Source organism: Bos javanicus, chromosome 2 (assembly GCF_032452875.1).
Source record: "Bos javanicus breed banteng chromosome 2, ARS-OSU_banteng_1.0, whole genome shotgun sequence".
Lineage (NCBI taxonomy): Eukaryota > Metazoa > Chordata > Mammalia > Artiodactyla > Bovidae > Bos > Bos javanicus.
In genome coordinates, this window is record NC_083869.1 from 52,095,200 (window position 1) to 52,110,845 (window position 15,646).

At 38.1% G+C, this 15,646-nt stretch overlaps 1 long non-coding RNA gene across 1 annotated transcript in view; it reads right to left on the reverse strand.

The window, feature by feature from the left end:
- The window catches only part of LOC133260318 (uncharacterized), a 367,758-nt gene extending 356,972 nt beyond the window's left edge, over window positions 1-10,786 (reverse strand). Inside the window, exons 1-2 of the long non-coding RNA XR_009740752.1 lie at window positions 10,284-10,786; window positions 1,469-1,585 (exon numbers count right to left, since the gene is read on the reverse strand). This is a non-coding gene — a long non-coding RNA (uncharacterized LOC133260318). The remainder of the gene's footprint in view (window positions 1-1,468; window positions 1,586-10,283) is intronic.
- Window positions 10,787-15,646: the final 4,860 nt, after the last annotated feature.

A 15,646-nucleotide genomic window follows, 5' to 3' on the forward strand; every position in this document is an offset into this window, starting at 1 on the left:
GGATACCAGTCTAAATATAATTGGAATCAGAGAAATGAACAAATGAAAAGTATCAACTAAGCCTGAACAACAACATCTGAAATATTTTTATCATTTTACAAAGTAAAAATTTGTACACAGAGCATTCTTTCCTATCTATGGTAATGAAATGGATTCCAGGACATATGCATGTTTCTGTGGCCCTGAACCCATGCCTCCCTCTTTTGGTAACAACAGTTCGTTTTCTTTTTTTCCCCTTTGGGAGCTTTCCTTTGCCTATGCATTTGGTCTTACTAATCTTTCCATCAGAATGTCTCACTAGTCCCTACCCCACCACAGCATGCCCAGACACGATGCAGGCTCTTTACCCAAGCTAGACTAGGCAGATCCTCCGGCCCTGAGATATGAAGTTTTCTTGGCATGACAAGATGTAGGACAACTGGAAGCTTCTCTGCCTATGCCCGGGGAGTAAGCAGACTCTCCATGAGGTGCTGCTACTAGAAATCTGCAGCTATGCTGGTCTAGAGCTTTCTGAACCATCGTTCTTCAGCCTCTTCTTTTCTCCTATGGGCTACATCATACCTTTCCAATAACATCCTTACCTTATTTACATATCTATTTCTTTTCTTTACTTGTTTTTAAGTTAACCAAGTTCATTTCTGAAACCCCAGAACACTAACAGAGACAGGGTCCCAAGGAACTGATAACACAGAACGAAATTCACTTGGAGAAGCTTTGATCCAACAAGTCATGTTCACGGGCCACGGTGAAATAGACTGCAGAGTCTCAGTTTGGTTTACTTGGATTCCTCTTGATATTATGAAGTTTTTTTAAAATAATGCTTATATTTTAATTGGAGGCTAATTACAATGATGACCTATATGGGAGAAGAACCTAAAAAAGAGTGGGTATGTATACATGTATAACTGATTTGATTTGCTGTACAGCAGAAAGTAACACAAAATTGTATACCAACTATAGTCCAATAAATTTTTTTAAAAAATGAAAAAAAATAAAGAGCATTCACATACAAGACCATCAGATGAAGAGGGGAAATGTAATATTTTTAAGATTATTTAATTCCTAAAATGTTCTTTTACAGTGTCTAGTATAGTGCTTACCCTATTAAACTTTTTATTTAACTGTAAAAAAAAAGAAAGAAAGAAAATAATGCTTATAGTATCCTACAACCCAGGCACAGGTAAATTAAAAACCATGGAACTGTGATCAGGTGAACAGTTCACTGTGAGCTTAGGGAGAGTTTATAAACACTTTTTGAATCTCTATTTCCTTATCTATGAAAAGATTAGGTTAAAGTAACTCTATAAAGCCTCCTCTAATTGTCACACCCTATGAATTTTTAAGTTTACAAATATAAAATAACACATACCAACTACTGATTTTTTTTTTTTTAGTCTGAAGTAGGTGCTCCGAAATAGTCCCTGCTGTCTTACTTCAAGGCAATATTTAAATTTAACAGGAGACTCACCCAACATCAGCCTATGCGGTGGTGTAACTTTCCTCCAGAGCTTTGTAGAGTCTCTTTTTGTGATGGAAATCAGTGCCAATTTCTCTGTACTCACATTTTCCCTTTTCCATTCTCTTTCTATGGTTGGACAAAAAAGAGTTATAATTAGAATCAAGAAAATACTGTAAGGATAAATACAATGTATCCTGTTTTATGAAAGGTCATTCTTTCAAGCTATCAAAGCCCTTTACAACAAATACCTAATTGATGGTCACAGCCTCCTCTGCAGGAATAAAACACTATGCCTGGTTTACAAAGAGGGAGTCAACAGAACTTCAGTTGACCATCTTAAATCTGGAACTAGAAATTCAGAGCACATCCATTTTAAACCATTGTGTGTCAGAGTGCTAAATTATCTTGGTTTGTTGTAGATGATTTTAATGTTGACCTAGCAATATGTGTAATACATTTATAATGAAAACAAAGTGAAACACATATTCAAATAGCTAAGAGTCAATCCTAAAACAAATAGCTATTACAGTGGATTTCAGAATAAGTTCTTTGGTGACTAGTTGATGACTTCTGTGAAACTCCCATGTTAAGGGTGGCAAGTCTAATTTACTGTACAATTACAGAAAACTGGAATAGAGTCTGCCCTGAAGACCAAGTTATACATACTAATAGTAAACTGATACTGATAAGTGATGATCATAACAACATCCACATGTCACTCATTTAAATGAGAAGCACACTGTCCACTACCACCAAGAGTGTTCTTAGATAGACTAGCCCAGGATAAGAAAAAAAGTTTTTGTGCCTTGTTCATTAGTTAATGTGCGTTTAGCATGCAATCATCCACTTTTATTTACTGAAAAAAAATATCCTATGTGCCAGGCACTATGCTGTGCACTTCATCAAATTATTCATCCATCAACTTCTAGAACTTATTCTGTCAATGTGGAGAGCCTAAGGAGCTCAAGAGAATGGCGATTAATAAAGGAACTGGAAGTGTTTATCTGATTTAACAGTATGCCTTCATGTATTTCCCCTTTAATTATTTGGTTTAATGATTTGAATTTCCTTAGAGGGATGGTCATCAGTCACTGATTACAGTAGCTCAGCTGGTAAAGAATCCACCTGCAATGTGGGAGACACTGGTCTGATTCCTTGGGTGGGAAGATCCCCTGGAGAAGGGATAGGCTACCCACTCCAGTATTCTTGGGCTTCCCTAGTGGCTCTGATGGTAAAGAATCTGCTTGGAATGTGGGAGACCTGGGTTTGATCCCTGGGTTGGGAAGATCCCTTAAAGGAGGGCATGGCAACCCACTCCAGTATTCTTGCCTGGAGAATCACATGGACAGGCAGGCTACAGTCCATGGTGTCACAAAGAGTAGGACACTCGACTAAGCAGACAGTGCACAATGGAAAAGCCCTATGTCATACAGGAGGTAAAAGGCCAACTGCTGCTACTGCTAAGTCGCTTCAGTCATGTCTGACTCTGTGTGACCCCATAGATAGCAGCCCACCAGGCTCCTCCGTCCCTAGGATTCTCCAGGCAAGAACACTGGAGTGGGTTGCCATTTTCTTCTCCAATGCATGAAAGTGAAAAGTGAAAGTGAAGTCTCTCAGTCGTGTCTGACTCTTAGCAACCCCATGGACTACAGCCTACCAGGCCCTCTGTCCATGGGATTTTCCAGGCAAGAGTACTGGAGTGGGGTGCCACTGCCTAGTAAAATCCCAGTTAAAGGTTTTCCAACTGTCATTAGACTTCCAGGATACAACTTAGGAGATATGGCACACATGGCCTCCTATCAACAGGGAAACATTCTTCCTACCCTTGGACACAAGAAACAAACATCTTCAGGTGTGCAAAGTGAAGGGAAGGGAACATTTTTCAGCACCTGGCCTTCATCAGGCACTAAACTAGACACTTTCAGTCTCATCATTTTACTTAATCTTCAGCTGCCCCTGTTCGGTTAGACTTTTGCCTGACCACCCTACCAAAAAAATTGAAACCCCCATATAATTTATTGTATATATTTATTTATTTGTTTACTATTTGTTTCTCCCCTCTAGAATATAACTACTGAGGACACATAAAACAATTCTTGAAAAATATACTACTAGTTTGATCATGAGAAAATCCTCTTCCCTTCCAGTTCTGAACCATCTGAAAAATGGGATAGGAGGACAGAAGAGCTCTAATATTTGCACTTTATTCCTAGTAAAATGCTTGCAAAATGTCGCTTCTTTCCAAGGAAAGGTGGGAACTTTCAATCTTCCCTACTACCAATCCTTGAATTAAGCTAATTTGCTTATGACAGGCAGAACACCTGAGAAATCATCAATCTTTCCCATGCAGAGGAAAAGAAGGTGAACATGATATACCAGCAGGGAGCAGCTCTAGGGAAAGGATGCAAGACAGTTTAAGCAACTTGCTACTAAATCTGATCTATGGACCAGCAGCATAAGCTTCTGGAAGCTTCTTAGAAATGCAAAAACTGGCCCCACCCTAGACCTACTGAGCTGGGATCAGTATTTTTATGACATGCCTAGATAACCCATATGCATTTAAAACTTTCAATAGCATGTGTGAAGTTAAGCTCAACATATCTACCCCACCAGAGATATGCAGACTACTGGATTTTGGACTTGCCATATTAACAATCAGCAAATCCCTCCTTCCATCATAGATGCCAATAATACAAAGAGACAGTTCAGCCTCCTCATTCTAATTTCTTTCAAGAGACGACAGAAGCTGTAATTTTAAAATGAATTTATGTTTATTTGTTGCTTATTAAAGGTAGCAGGAACTTGGGGAGGAAGAAAAATGAGAGAAAATGAATATCCACCTCCATCCTAAACTCTCTTCTTTCCTCTTCTGTAAAAATGAAATATTTTCTGTGATTATACTACAAAGCTACAGTAATCAAAACAGTATGACACTGGAACAAAAACAGACACATAGATTAATGGAACAGAATAGAGAGTCCAGAAATAAATTTATGACTATATGATCAATTAATTTATGACAGAGAAGACAGGAATATACAATGGGCAAAGACAGTTTCTTCAGTAGTGTTGGGAGAACTGCACAGTTACATGCAAAAAAGTCAAAGTGGATCACTACGTTATACCAGATACAAAAATTAACTTAAAATAGGTTAAAGAGTTAAATACAAGAACTGAAATCAAGATTTCTAGGAAAAAACATAAGTGGTAAGCTCCTTGACATAGGTGTTGGTGATGATTTTTTGGGTTTGACTCCAAAAGCAAAATCAACAAAACAAAAATAAGCAAGTGGGACTATATCAAACTAAAAAGATTCTATACAGCAAACCATCAAGAAAATCAAAAGGCAACCTACTGAGTGAGAGAAAATATTTGCAAATCATATATTCAATAAGAGGTTGATATCCAAAATGTATGCTGCTAAGTCGCTTCAGTCGTGTCCGACTCTGTGCGACCCCATAGACGGAAGCCCACCAGGCTTCCCCGTCCCTAGGATTCTCCAGGCAAGAACACTGGAGTGGGTTGCCATTTCCTTCTCCAATGCATGAAAGTGAAAAGTGAAAGGGAAGTCGCTCAGTCGTTTCCTACCCTTAGCGATCCCATGGACTGCAGCCTACCAGGCTCCTCCGTCCATGGGATTTTCCAGGCAAGAGTACTGGAGTGGGGTGCCATTGCCTTCTCCACCAAAATGTATAAATACTCACTAAAATCAATAGCAAAAAATATTACTAATCCAATTTAAAAATGGGTAGAGGATCTGAATCAGAGAAGGCAATGGCATCCCACTCCAGTATTCTTGCCTGGAAAATCCCATGGATGGAGGAGCCTGGTAGGCTGCAGTCCATGGGGTCACTAAGAGTCGGACACAACTGAGCGACTTCACTTTCACTTTTCACTCTCATGCATTGCAGAAGGAAGTGTCAACCCACTCCAGTGTTCTTTCCTGGAGAATCCCAGGGACAGAGGAGCCTGGTGGGCTGCCGTCTATGGGGTCGCACAGAGTCGGACACGACTGAAGCAGCTTAGCAACAGCAGCAACAGCAGAGGATGTGAATAGACATTTTTTCAAAGAAGACATAAAGATGATCAACAGACACATGAAAAGGTGTTCATTATTACTAATCAGAGAAATGTAAATCAAAATGAGAAAGAGATATCAATTCATACCTGTCAGAATGGCTATTATCAAAAAGACAAGAAATAACAAGTGTTGACATGATGTAAAGAAAACAAACACTTGTGCACTGTTGGGAATGTAAATTGGTGCAGTCATTATGGAAAACAGTAGGGGAATTCCTCAAGAAATTAAAACTAGAGCAATCATACAATCCAGAAATTCCACTTCTATATATTTATTCATCCAAAGAAAACAAAAACATTAATTTGAAAAGATACATTGGCAGTATTATTTACAGTAGCCAAGGGGAAACAACCTAAGTATCCATAGAAGGATGATGGATAAAGAAATTATGGTATATGTATACATGTATATATGTATATAATATGGAATATTAGCCATAAAAAAGTTACGAGCTCGTGCCATTTGTGACAACATGTGCAGATACTGAGGGTATTACGTCCAATTAAATTAGTCAGACAAAGTCAAATACCATATGATTTCACTTATACATATAATCTAAAAGACAAAACAACAAACAAAACAAAACTAGACTCATAGATACAGTGAACAGAGTGGTAGTTGCCAGAGGGGAGGAAGAGGTTAGGGATTGGGCAAGATAGGTGAGAGACATCAAGAGGTGCAGTTTTCCAGTTATAAAATAAATATCTCATTGCGTTGCAATGTACAGCACGGGAAATACAGTCAATAACATTGTATTAACCTTGTATCATGACAAATGGCAAATAGACATTTTGGTGATCATTTTCTAATGTATGTAAATCACTCTGTTGTACACCTGAAACTAACATAATATTGTATGTCACATTATACTTTAAAAATATTACTTCCAAAGCTCCAGATACTTCTTAAATATTATTTACACACATGCACACAAATAAATATATTTGTATATTGCATCTCTGCAAAAGAAAATTCAGCTACTGTATTTTAAAAAACAAAGACAGATGTATTTATATGTATTTTGACTATAGTTTTTTCAAAGCTAGATTATAAAATATACATAATTTTTTAGCTTTGAAAATTCAAAACTAATGTCTATCTCACTCTGTCCAAGACTTGTCAAATGACATAAAGTAGAACTGGTTATCATGAAGTATGCCCTGAATAAAACAGCCAATTTCTTTTTTAATTAACAGGTAATGAGCTATTTTGTCTATTTATACAGATGCATAAATTTCAAGTTGTCATTTGTTTCAAACTGATTAAACAACATATTCATATTTCAAAGATTATGAAGCTTTTCCTTGACTGTCTTTTTATCTTTAAAAGAAAACAATGCTAATAGTTTCCTTTTTCCTATATTCAACAACTATTTACGACCCCTTCTTGATGTGGGCTTTCAAAATACAAAGAAAGTTTGGCAAGTTTTCAATGGCCTTTTTAAAAGTCTGTTCTTAAGCGCTTGTATAAAAGCATAAAAAGCACTTCTTTGGAGAACTGATAATGTCCCACACTCGGTATTTGTATATTGAGTACTGTCAGTTATATTCTGTGTTTTCATTCACTGGAATCTGTTCTGTTAATCTGCATGTGACTGATTTCAGGGAAGCTATGTGATCAGAAGAAGTCAAAGTTAACATAACAATTCTCTTCTACAAAACATAACCCAAGACATTATGGGTCCAAATTTCAAAGCAAGTTACTGTATTTGCAAGTTTTAAGTCACACTTGGCAGTTTTTCCAAACACAGTGGTCAGGAACTGAAAAAAATAAACATGTGTTTCCAGGATTTTCTTTTCACATGCCACACAAAAAGTAATGTTACAACTATGTTTTCACTCCCTTTAAAAAGTTCTTCCTAAGGAGGAAAGCTCTGCTGATTTGTATTATTTTAAGGTAGATTTTACAAAATAACATTAAGGGGCAAGATAAATATTACTTTCACTGTATAAATGGAAGTTTAACTTCCCCACAGGGATTTCTTGAAAAATCTGATCTATTATTATGCAGTCATATTTTGTACTTTAAATCTCATACTTCAGTTCAGAGTACTTAGCACTTTCCATCTTCCATGTGCCAAATAAAAAGGAAAATAAAAGAATCAAACTACATTCAATTCCTAGGCAGCAAGTCTACAGCCATTCCCATTTTGCCGAAAGATTAACTGAGGTAAAATAAGTGTATTATTTTCCTGAGGCTTAGCAAAGTCTTAGTAGTGGCAGAAGGATGAAAATTCACAGGTGTAGTTCTTATTCAAGACAGAGGAAACAATCAATCATAAAATGGGATTTCAGCAGTCTGTAAAGACCTCCAAACCCCAAAACATCTTTACTGCTGATAGGCCAGATGGTCTGAATATCCACTCCAACCTTCCCACCCTATCTAGAATTGTTTCAAAAATTATGACATTCAAATATATATTCAATATACATTCAAAAAAATGTACATTCAATATACATTCAAATACATTCGATATACTTTCAAAAAATGTAAATATCATAATTTGTGGGAATAACAATACCAGCCATCAACTCATTAAGAGGAATTTATTTGTCTGTTCCTGAACAAAGATCTGGAATGACAGAGAATAGGACCCAGGGTAAAAAGTGGATGGAGAATAAAGGATAAAAAAAGTATTCAGTGTGGAATCCTTCTTAGGTGGACTGGAAGCTAGTAGAGACCATTAACTGCCTTGGATAGGAGTAAGGCCCTGGATGAGGAGGGAAAAGATGAAACAATGATAGAATAAAATAGACCTCCCTGAGCAAGATGGGCGGTATAGGGATGTTTGTGGAGAAGATGGTTGCAAAGGATTATAAAACACAAGGGGAAAAAAACTGTTCCAGCAGCTGCACCCCTTGCTATTTACCCAAATGAGTTGAAAAGTTATATCCACACAAAAATCCACACAAACATATTTAGAGCATCTGATGTCATGAATGCCAAATTTGGAAGCATCCAAGATGTCCTTCAGTAGATAAATAGATAAATAAACTGTGGTACATCTGGATAATAAAGTATTGTGCTTTGCTGTGCTAAGTCACTTCAGTCCTGTACAACTCTTTGTGACCCTCTGGATCTTAGCCCGCCAGGCTCCTCTGTCCATGGGATTCTCCAGGTAAGAATAGGGGAGGGGTTGCTGTGCCCTTCCTCCTTCAGCGGATCTTTCAAACTCAGGAATCAAGCCAGAGTCTCTAACACCTCCTGCATTGCCAAGCAGGTTCTTAACCACTAGCGCCACCTGGGAAGCCCAAATACAGTGTTACTTAATGCCAAAATGAAACAAGTTACTAAATCCTGAAAGACATGGCTGCTGCTGCTGCTAAGTTGCTTCAGTCATGTCCGACTCTGTGCGACCCCATAGATGGCAGCCCACTGGGCTCCCCCGTCCCTGGGATTCTCCAGGCAAGAACACTGGAGTGGGTTGCCATTTCCTTCTCCAATGCATTAAAGTGAAGTCACTCAGTCATGTCCGACTCTTAGCGACCCCGTGGAGGAACCTTAAATACATATGACTAAGTGAAATAAGTCAAGGTGAAGAGGCTACATATTATGTGATTCCAGGCATATGACACTCTGGAAAAGGCAAAACTATAGAAACAGTGTGGACAAAACTAAGGAAACAGTAACATGATCAGTGCTAGGGTCAGAGGAGAAAGGAAGATGAATAGACAGAGAACAGAAAACTGAAGTATATTTGACTTAAAGTTGTGTTAGTTTAATGTGCATAGCAAAGTGCCTCAGCTATACACACACACACACACACACACACACACACACAGATTCTCTTCCATTATAGGTTATGGCAAGATATTTATATAGTTCCCTGTACCTGAAGAACTATGGGTAGAGGTTCGTGACATCATACAGGAGGCAGGGATCAAGACCATCCACAAGAAAAAGAAATGAAAAAAGACAAAATGGTTGTCTGAGGAGGTCTTACAAAAAGCTGAGGAAAGAAGAGAAGTGAAAGGCAAAGGAGAAAAGGAAAGATATACCCATCAGAATGCAGAGTTCCAAAGAATAGTAAGGAGAGATAATAAAGCCTTCCTCCATGATCAATGCAAAGAAATACAGGAAAACAATAGAATGGGAAAAACTAGAGATCTCATCAAGAAATTAGAGATACCAAAGGAACATTTCATGCACAAATGGGCACAATAAAGGACAGAAATGGTATGGCCCTAACAGAATCAGAAGATATTAAGAAGAGGTGGCAAGAATACACAGAAGAACTATACAAAAAAGATCTTCATGACCCAGATAACCATGATCGTGTGATCACTCACCTAGAGTCAGACATCCTGGAATGCAAAGTCAAGTGGGCCTTAGGAAGCATCACTATGAACAAAGCTAGTGGAGGTGATGGAATTCTAGCTGAGCTATTTCAAATCCTAAAAGATAATGCTCTGAAAGTGCTGCACTCAATATGCCAGCAAATTTGGAAAACTTAGCAGTGGCCACAGGACTGGAAAAGGTCAGTTTTCATTCCAATCCCAAAGAAAGACAATGCCAAAGAATGTTCCAACTTCTGCACAATTGCACTCATCTCACATGCTAGCAAAGTAATGCTCAAAATTCTCCAAGCCAGGCTTCAACAGTATGTGAACAGTGAACTTCCAGATCATCGAAAAAGCAAGAGAGTTCCACAAAAACATCTACTTCTGCCAAATACTTTGACTGCACAGATCAAAACAAACTGTGGAAAATTCTGAAAGAGATGGGAATACCAGACCACCTTACCTGCCTCCTGAGAAATCTGTATGCAGGTCAAGAAGCAACAGTTAGAAATGGACATGGAACAACAGACTGGTTCCAAATTAGGAAAGGAGTACATCAAGGCTGTATATTGTCACCCTGCTTATTTAACTTATATGCAGAGAACATCATGCAAAATGCCAGGCTGGATGAAGCAGAAGCTGGTATCAAGATTGCTGGGAAAAATATCAATAACCTCATATACACAGATGACATCACCCTTATGGTAGCAAGCAAAGAGGAACTAAAGAGCCTCTTAATGAAAGTGAAAGAGAAGAGTGAAAAAGCTGGCTTAAAACTCAACATTCAAAAAATGAAGATCATGGCATCTGATCCTATCACTTCCTGGCAAATAGATGGGGAAACAATGGAAACAGTGACAGACTTTATTTTCTTGGGCTCCAAAATAACTGCAGATGGAGACTGCAGCCATTAAATTAAAAGACACTTGCTCCTTGGAAGAAAAGCTATGACAAACCTAGACAGCATATTAAAAAGCAGAGACATTACTTTGCTGATAAAAGTCCATATAGTCAAAGCTATGGTCTTTCTAGTAGTCATGTATGGATGTGAGAATTGGATCACAAAGAAGGCTGAGCATCGAAGAATTGATGCTTTTGAACTGTGGTGCTGGAGAAGACTCTTGAGAGTCCCTTGGACTGCAAGGAGATCAAGCCAGTCAGTCCTAAAGGAAATTAATCCTGAATATCCATTGGAAGGTCTGATGCTAAAGCTGAAGCTCCAATACTTTGGCCACCCGAGGCAGAGCTAACTCATTAGAAAAAATCCTGATGCTGGGAAAGATTGAAGGCAGGAGGAAAAGAGGATGACAGAGGATGAGATGGTTGGATGGCATCACCAACTCAATGGACATGAGTTTGAGCATCTGGGAGATGGTGAAGGACAGGGAAGCCTGCATGCTGCATTTCATGGGGTTGCAAAGAGTCAGACATGACTGAGCAACTGAACAACAATTCCCACAAATCTCTACTCTATTCTCTACCTACACCAAACCATGGGCACCAATTTTTTCCCTCAATGCATTTTCATAGAGAAGCTACTTCCCATAACACATACCATCCCCAAAAGCCTAAACTCTCTCTTACTCCAGTCAATGCACCTCACCAAATCTATCACAATGGAACTCCATGTTCCTCAAGGTTCAACTTAACTTTCATCTACAATTGGAAGTCTTTTCATGAAAGCCCAACCTAGATCAGGAGTCTCCATTGCTAGAAGATCTAATGGGTCCATCTTGTGCTAATGGTACCAACTAGGACAGGCACCAAATAGTTGAAAAAAAATTGATTTGAAATCATCTGATTTTTTTGAAAACAATAAAATACCACATGGAGCAAAATAAAAGCTTTGCTCGTCTTCATTGCACTGGTTTTATAGTTTAACATTATTTTTATGCTAATTACAAAGCTGTACATCATAATCTACTCAGCGGGTATCAGTGGGTATCCTACCTTACTGCTCCCATATGTAAGATACCCTCTATAATTGTTGCTTTCCTTGAACATCACTCCAACTGGAATGTGACTTTCTCTTGAACAGGAACTGTGGCTTGCCTTGTTTATACCTAGTGGTCATTATGATGCCTGCCAAATACTAGGAGTTCAATAATTCTTATAAAGAGAAGGAAAAACAGAGGAACTAAGGGAGGATGGAAGAGAAGAATGGAGAGAAAGAATAAAGTGGGAGGAAAGAAGGAAGTTCCTTCTAGCCCTAATATTTTGTGCGTCTAATTTTGAAACTGAATTCTCAATGTTCCTTTTGCCCAGAGAGCATTGATAGCAACATACAGAAACACAGCTTTGAACATGGACAATTTTGAAAGGAGGCTAAAATCAGTCCTTATCAAACCCACACTACTCTAAGGATGAGACGATTGTTCCCTGGCTCCAATCTAAAAAGGCTTTTAATGTAAATCCAATCTCAAATTTAAGCTCCCACAGGACAAAGGACTAGTCACTATCCAGCATGTTCCCTGAGCTGCCTCATTCCTAATACTACCTCAAGATACCCTCTGGGCTACCAAGGTCTCAGGTACAAACTAGAGGATCCCAAAGGCTAGGCATCTCTACATGTCAACTTTCTGACAAACCTTAACGTGTGACAATCCAGTAGATGGTCCAAAGTGTGGTGTGTTCTGCTCACACCAAACCATGGACAATGGTCTCCCCTCCCACCCTATCTGCACAATAACAAAAGCCTACAAACCCAATAGGTCACAGGACCCTTTTTTCCATTAAAAAAATAACAAAATGCTAAACTGAGCATATGCTAAATGAGAGCCAAAGTATTTTGAAAAGTTTTAATGAATTCTTATGACAAGAATTATATTATGCATAATAATGCATAATATAAACATCTGTATTTAAGGAAGATAATGATTTAGCTCCAGGAAATAATAGCTAAGCAGTGATGAGTTAAGCAAATGTTTTACAATTAATGGAAATAAAAATTACATATTATTACAGTTAAGGGATGCTGAGTGAACGGGATAGGAGGTAACTCATACCAATGGACTCTAAAGCAAGAGAGAATTAAAGGTTCTATAAAACAGATTTTTCTCTCAAAGAGGGAACTGAAAGGAGATCAAGCTTCTTGAAGTTCAAAGATGTTAAATTCTACTATTTAAAACCCATTACATATGTAGTTACTGGCATAGCCATTTCTTACCTTCAACAGAGTCAATTTGCCTCTTAAAATGAGATATTTAAAGGCAGACTCTTGGCTTGGTGTCTTGGATAGCAGATCACAGAGCTCCAAAGCTCTTAAGACTCTGTAGCACTAGTTCTTACTAAGTCATAATTAACTTCATTGGGAGTTACATGATAGCAACTTAGAACAGAATTTGGCCAAACATTTTTAGTATTCTTCCACTTGGTAGTTACTACTTCAGTGGGAATCTCAAGTAAGAACCAGAGGGCAGAATGTGGCCCACAAGGAGAAGCACATCAAGTAATTGGCCCAATTTATAATGCCAATAACAGAGTGTATTAAAATCTCCCATGAAGCATCCTCATTAGTTCGTTGATTTCATCATAAATGTAAATTCAACCAAAATGACTACTCAGATCTTTCACCAAGTCTCCATGAAGGCCAGTGTGTAGGAGAGACTACGGCTAGAGAACGGCTCCACATACCCGATAACCACCCTAGAAGGCCAATTATGTAAAAACTAAGTAAAGCTAGATGCTGTTTGGCAGTGTAACCACATAACAAATTCTTGTTGATGCAAGAAATAGGAGCCATCACAGCACTAGTCTGGGCATTAAATATCTGAAGAATAAGATTTAGGCCTAAAATTTGGACTTGCGTTTCAAAATGAAAACCCAACACTAGGCTCAGAATAATAGCTATAATGATAGTTACATATTAGAAAAGTTTATATATAATATGCAATTTTTCACTACCATTAATTGTGGAACATAACATTTCCTGAAACTGAATCCTGATTCTTTCTTCAAAACTGTTTATATATAGTGCATGGCCTAATTTTTATCATAAAAATGGAGACTTTTCTTTAACTTGCTTGTTTTAAATTACAGTATTTATTTGGAAACTAATTTTAGGGAATTAGCAACTTAACATTTGAATTTAAAGGACAATCAAAAATCACAAACTGATACAGAATATGGGAAAACAATATTTTAAAAATATCTTCCTGTCTTCGCCACCTATGTTCCTCCCAGTAATTCACCTGAGACACTATAGAAGACAACTAAATTATTTCCTGAGGGCCATCTCACAATCCCCTTGATATGGTGTCTTGGCCAGATTTTCAATTGAAGGTCATTAACACTACTTTCCCAACAGACTGAACAGACTCTTCTTTGTCATGAAGTCCTCATTCTCAGCCACCACCACCTCACCCCGCAGCAGCCCCTACTTCTCAATGGCCATAGCATTGAGAAACAAGAGAAAAATTATACCAATATGTCCTATCAAGTAAAGCAGACTGCTTTCCCATTGGCCAGCCCATCCATCAATGCACCATGTTTGTTAACATTCTGAAAGACATTTGTGCAAAGAACAAATTGACGGAGCCCATGTTTATATCAGAAATTTCAGAAATGGCAAGAGATTTATTCATGGATCTTAACACCCATTCAGACTGTCATAAAACACAAAGGACCAGATTCAATAAAAACTCTCTCCAACTTCCACAACACTAAAGTCTGTGTGAGCCTTCAAAACAAAATCAATTTTTCCAGTTTTGCAAAGGGCTGTTCAGACTTCAGTAGCATGGAAGCCAGCTGGGGCATTTCCTTACTCATCCCCTAAATTAGTTTCAAAAGTACTTTTGAGGACCACATTTGATCAGAAGAATTTGCATGCTTTTTTTCTCCCTTCCTTTTTTCTTTTTACATATTTCAGAGTACATCACATGGAGAACAAACAACAGAACTGCAACATATGTCTCATGCAGTTAAAAGCTTTAAAACTGGCCCGTAAAACAGAATTCTTTGGTACACAGTGAAAAATATTTTTTGATTCCATAATCCATACTGCAGTAAAGTTGGGCCTAATCATTTTTAAAAGTCGCTGTGTCCATGGACAGCTGTTCTTCATACATACTGGGAATGTTTCCTTTACATTCCTAAGGACATAAGAGCTTGACATCAAGCCAATACCTCTAGAAATGGTGAAAGCTAAACACACCCCATACTGATGCTTTTACTCTCCCAACAAACTTTCTCCCACAACTAAAATGTTAAAACTTTTACCCCACAGCCCACATTCTGAGATTAGTCCAATAACTAATGTTCTGTCCAAGTAAAATACATTTTGTCATAGCTTGAAAATGTTACCTTTCACAGAAGTATAGTATTTCTGACCAGCAGGGAACATATGTCAACATTATCTATTATTACCCAATGTCAGGACCAAAAAGGGAAGGTGGGTGGTGGATGTTAATAACGACTTAAGCGATTTCTAAAAGAGGCATTTGAGAAGTACAAAGCCAGAAGTTTCAAATGTTTTGTCTTATTTTCGCTGTGTCAGCAACCTGCCCCCCCTCCACCTCCGCCGCCACCAAGAACAAATCTAATGCTGCCTCCGACCCAATGCCTAGTTCTCTTTTCAATTTTAGCCAACGCTTTGCTAAGCTGGAAAGTTTGAAAAATACCCTAGAAAACTTCTCTACCAGAAATGAAAAACAAAAACATATGACCAGCAATGATGAAAGCAACTCCCACTCGCTAAGAAAAAGATTTTCAATCACAGAAGCACACAGCTTTTGGATTTGAAAATTTATTTTCATTTTTCAAGCTACTTGTCTGGTGTTTAGATTTGGGGGGTTGGGTTTCTTGTTTGACACTGGAGGAGGCAGGGGA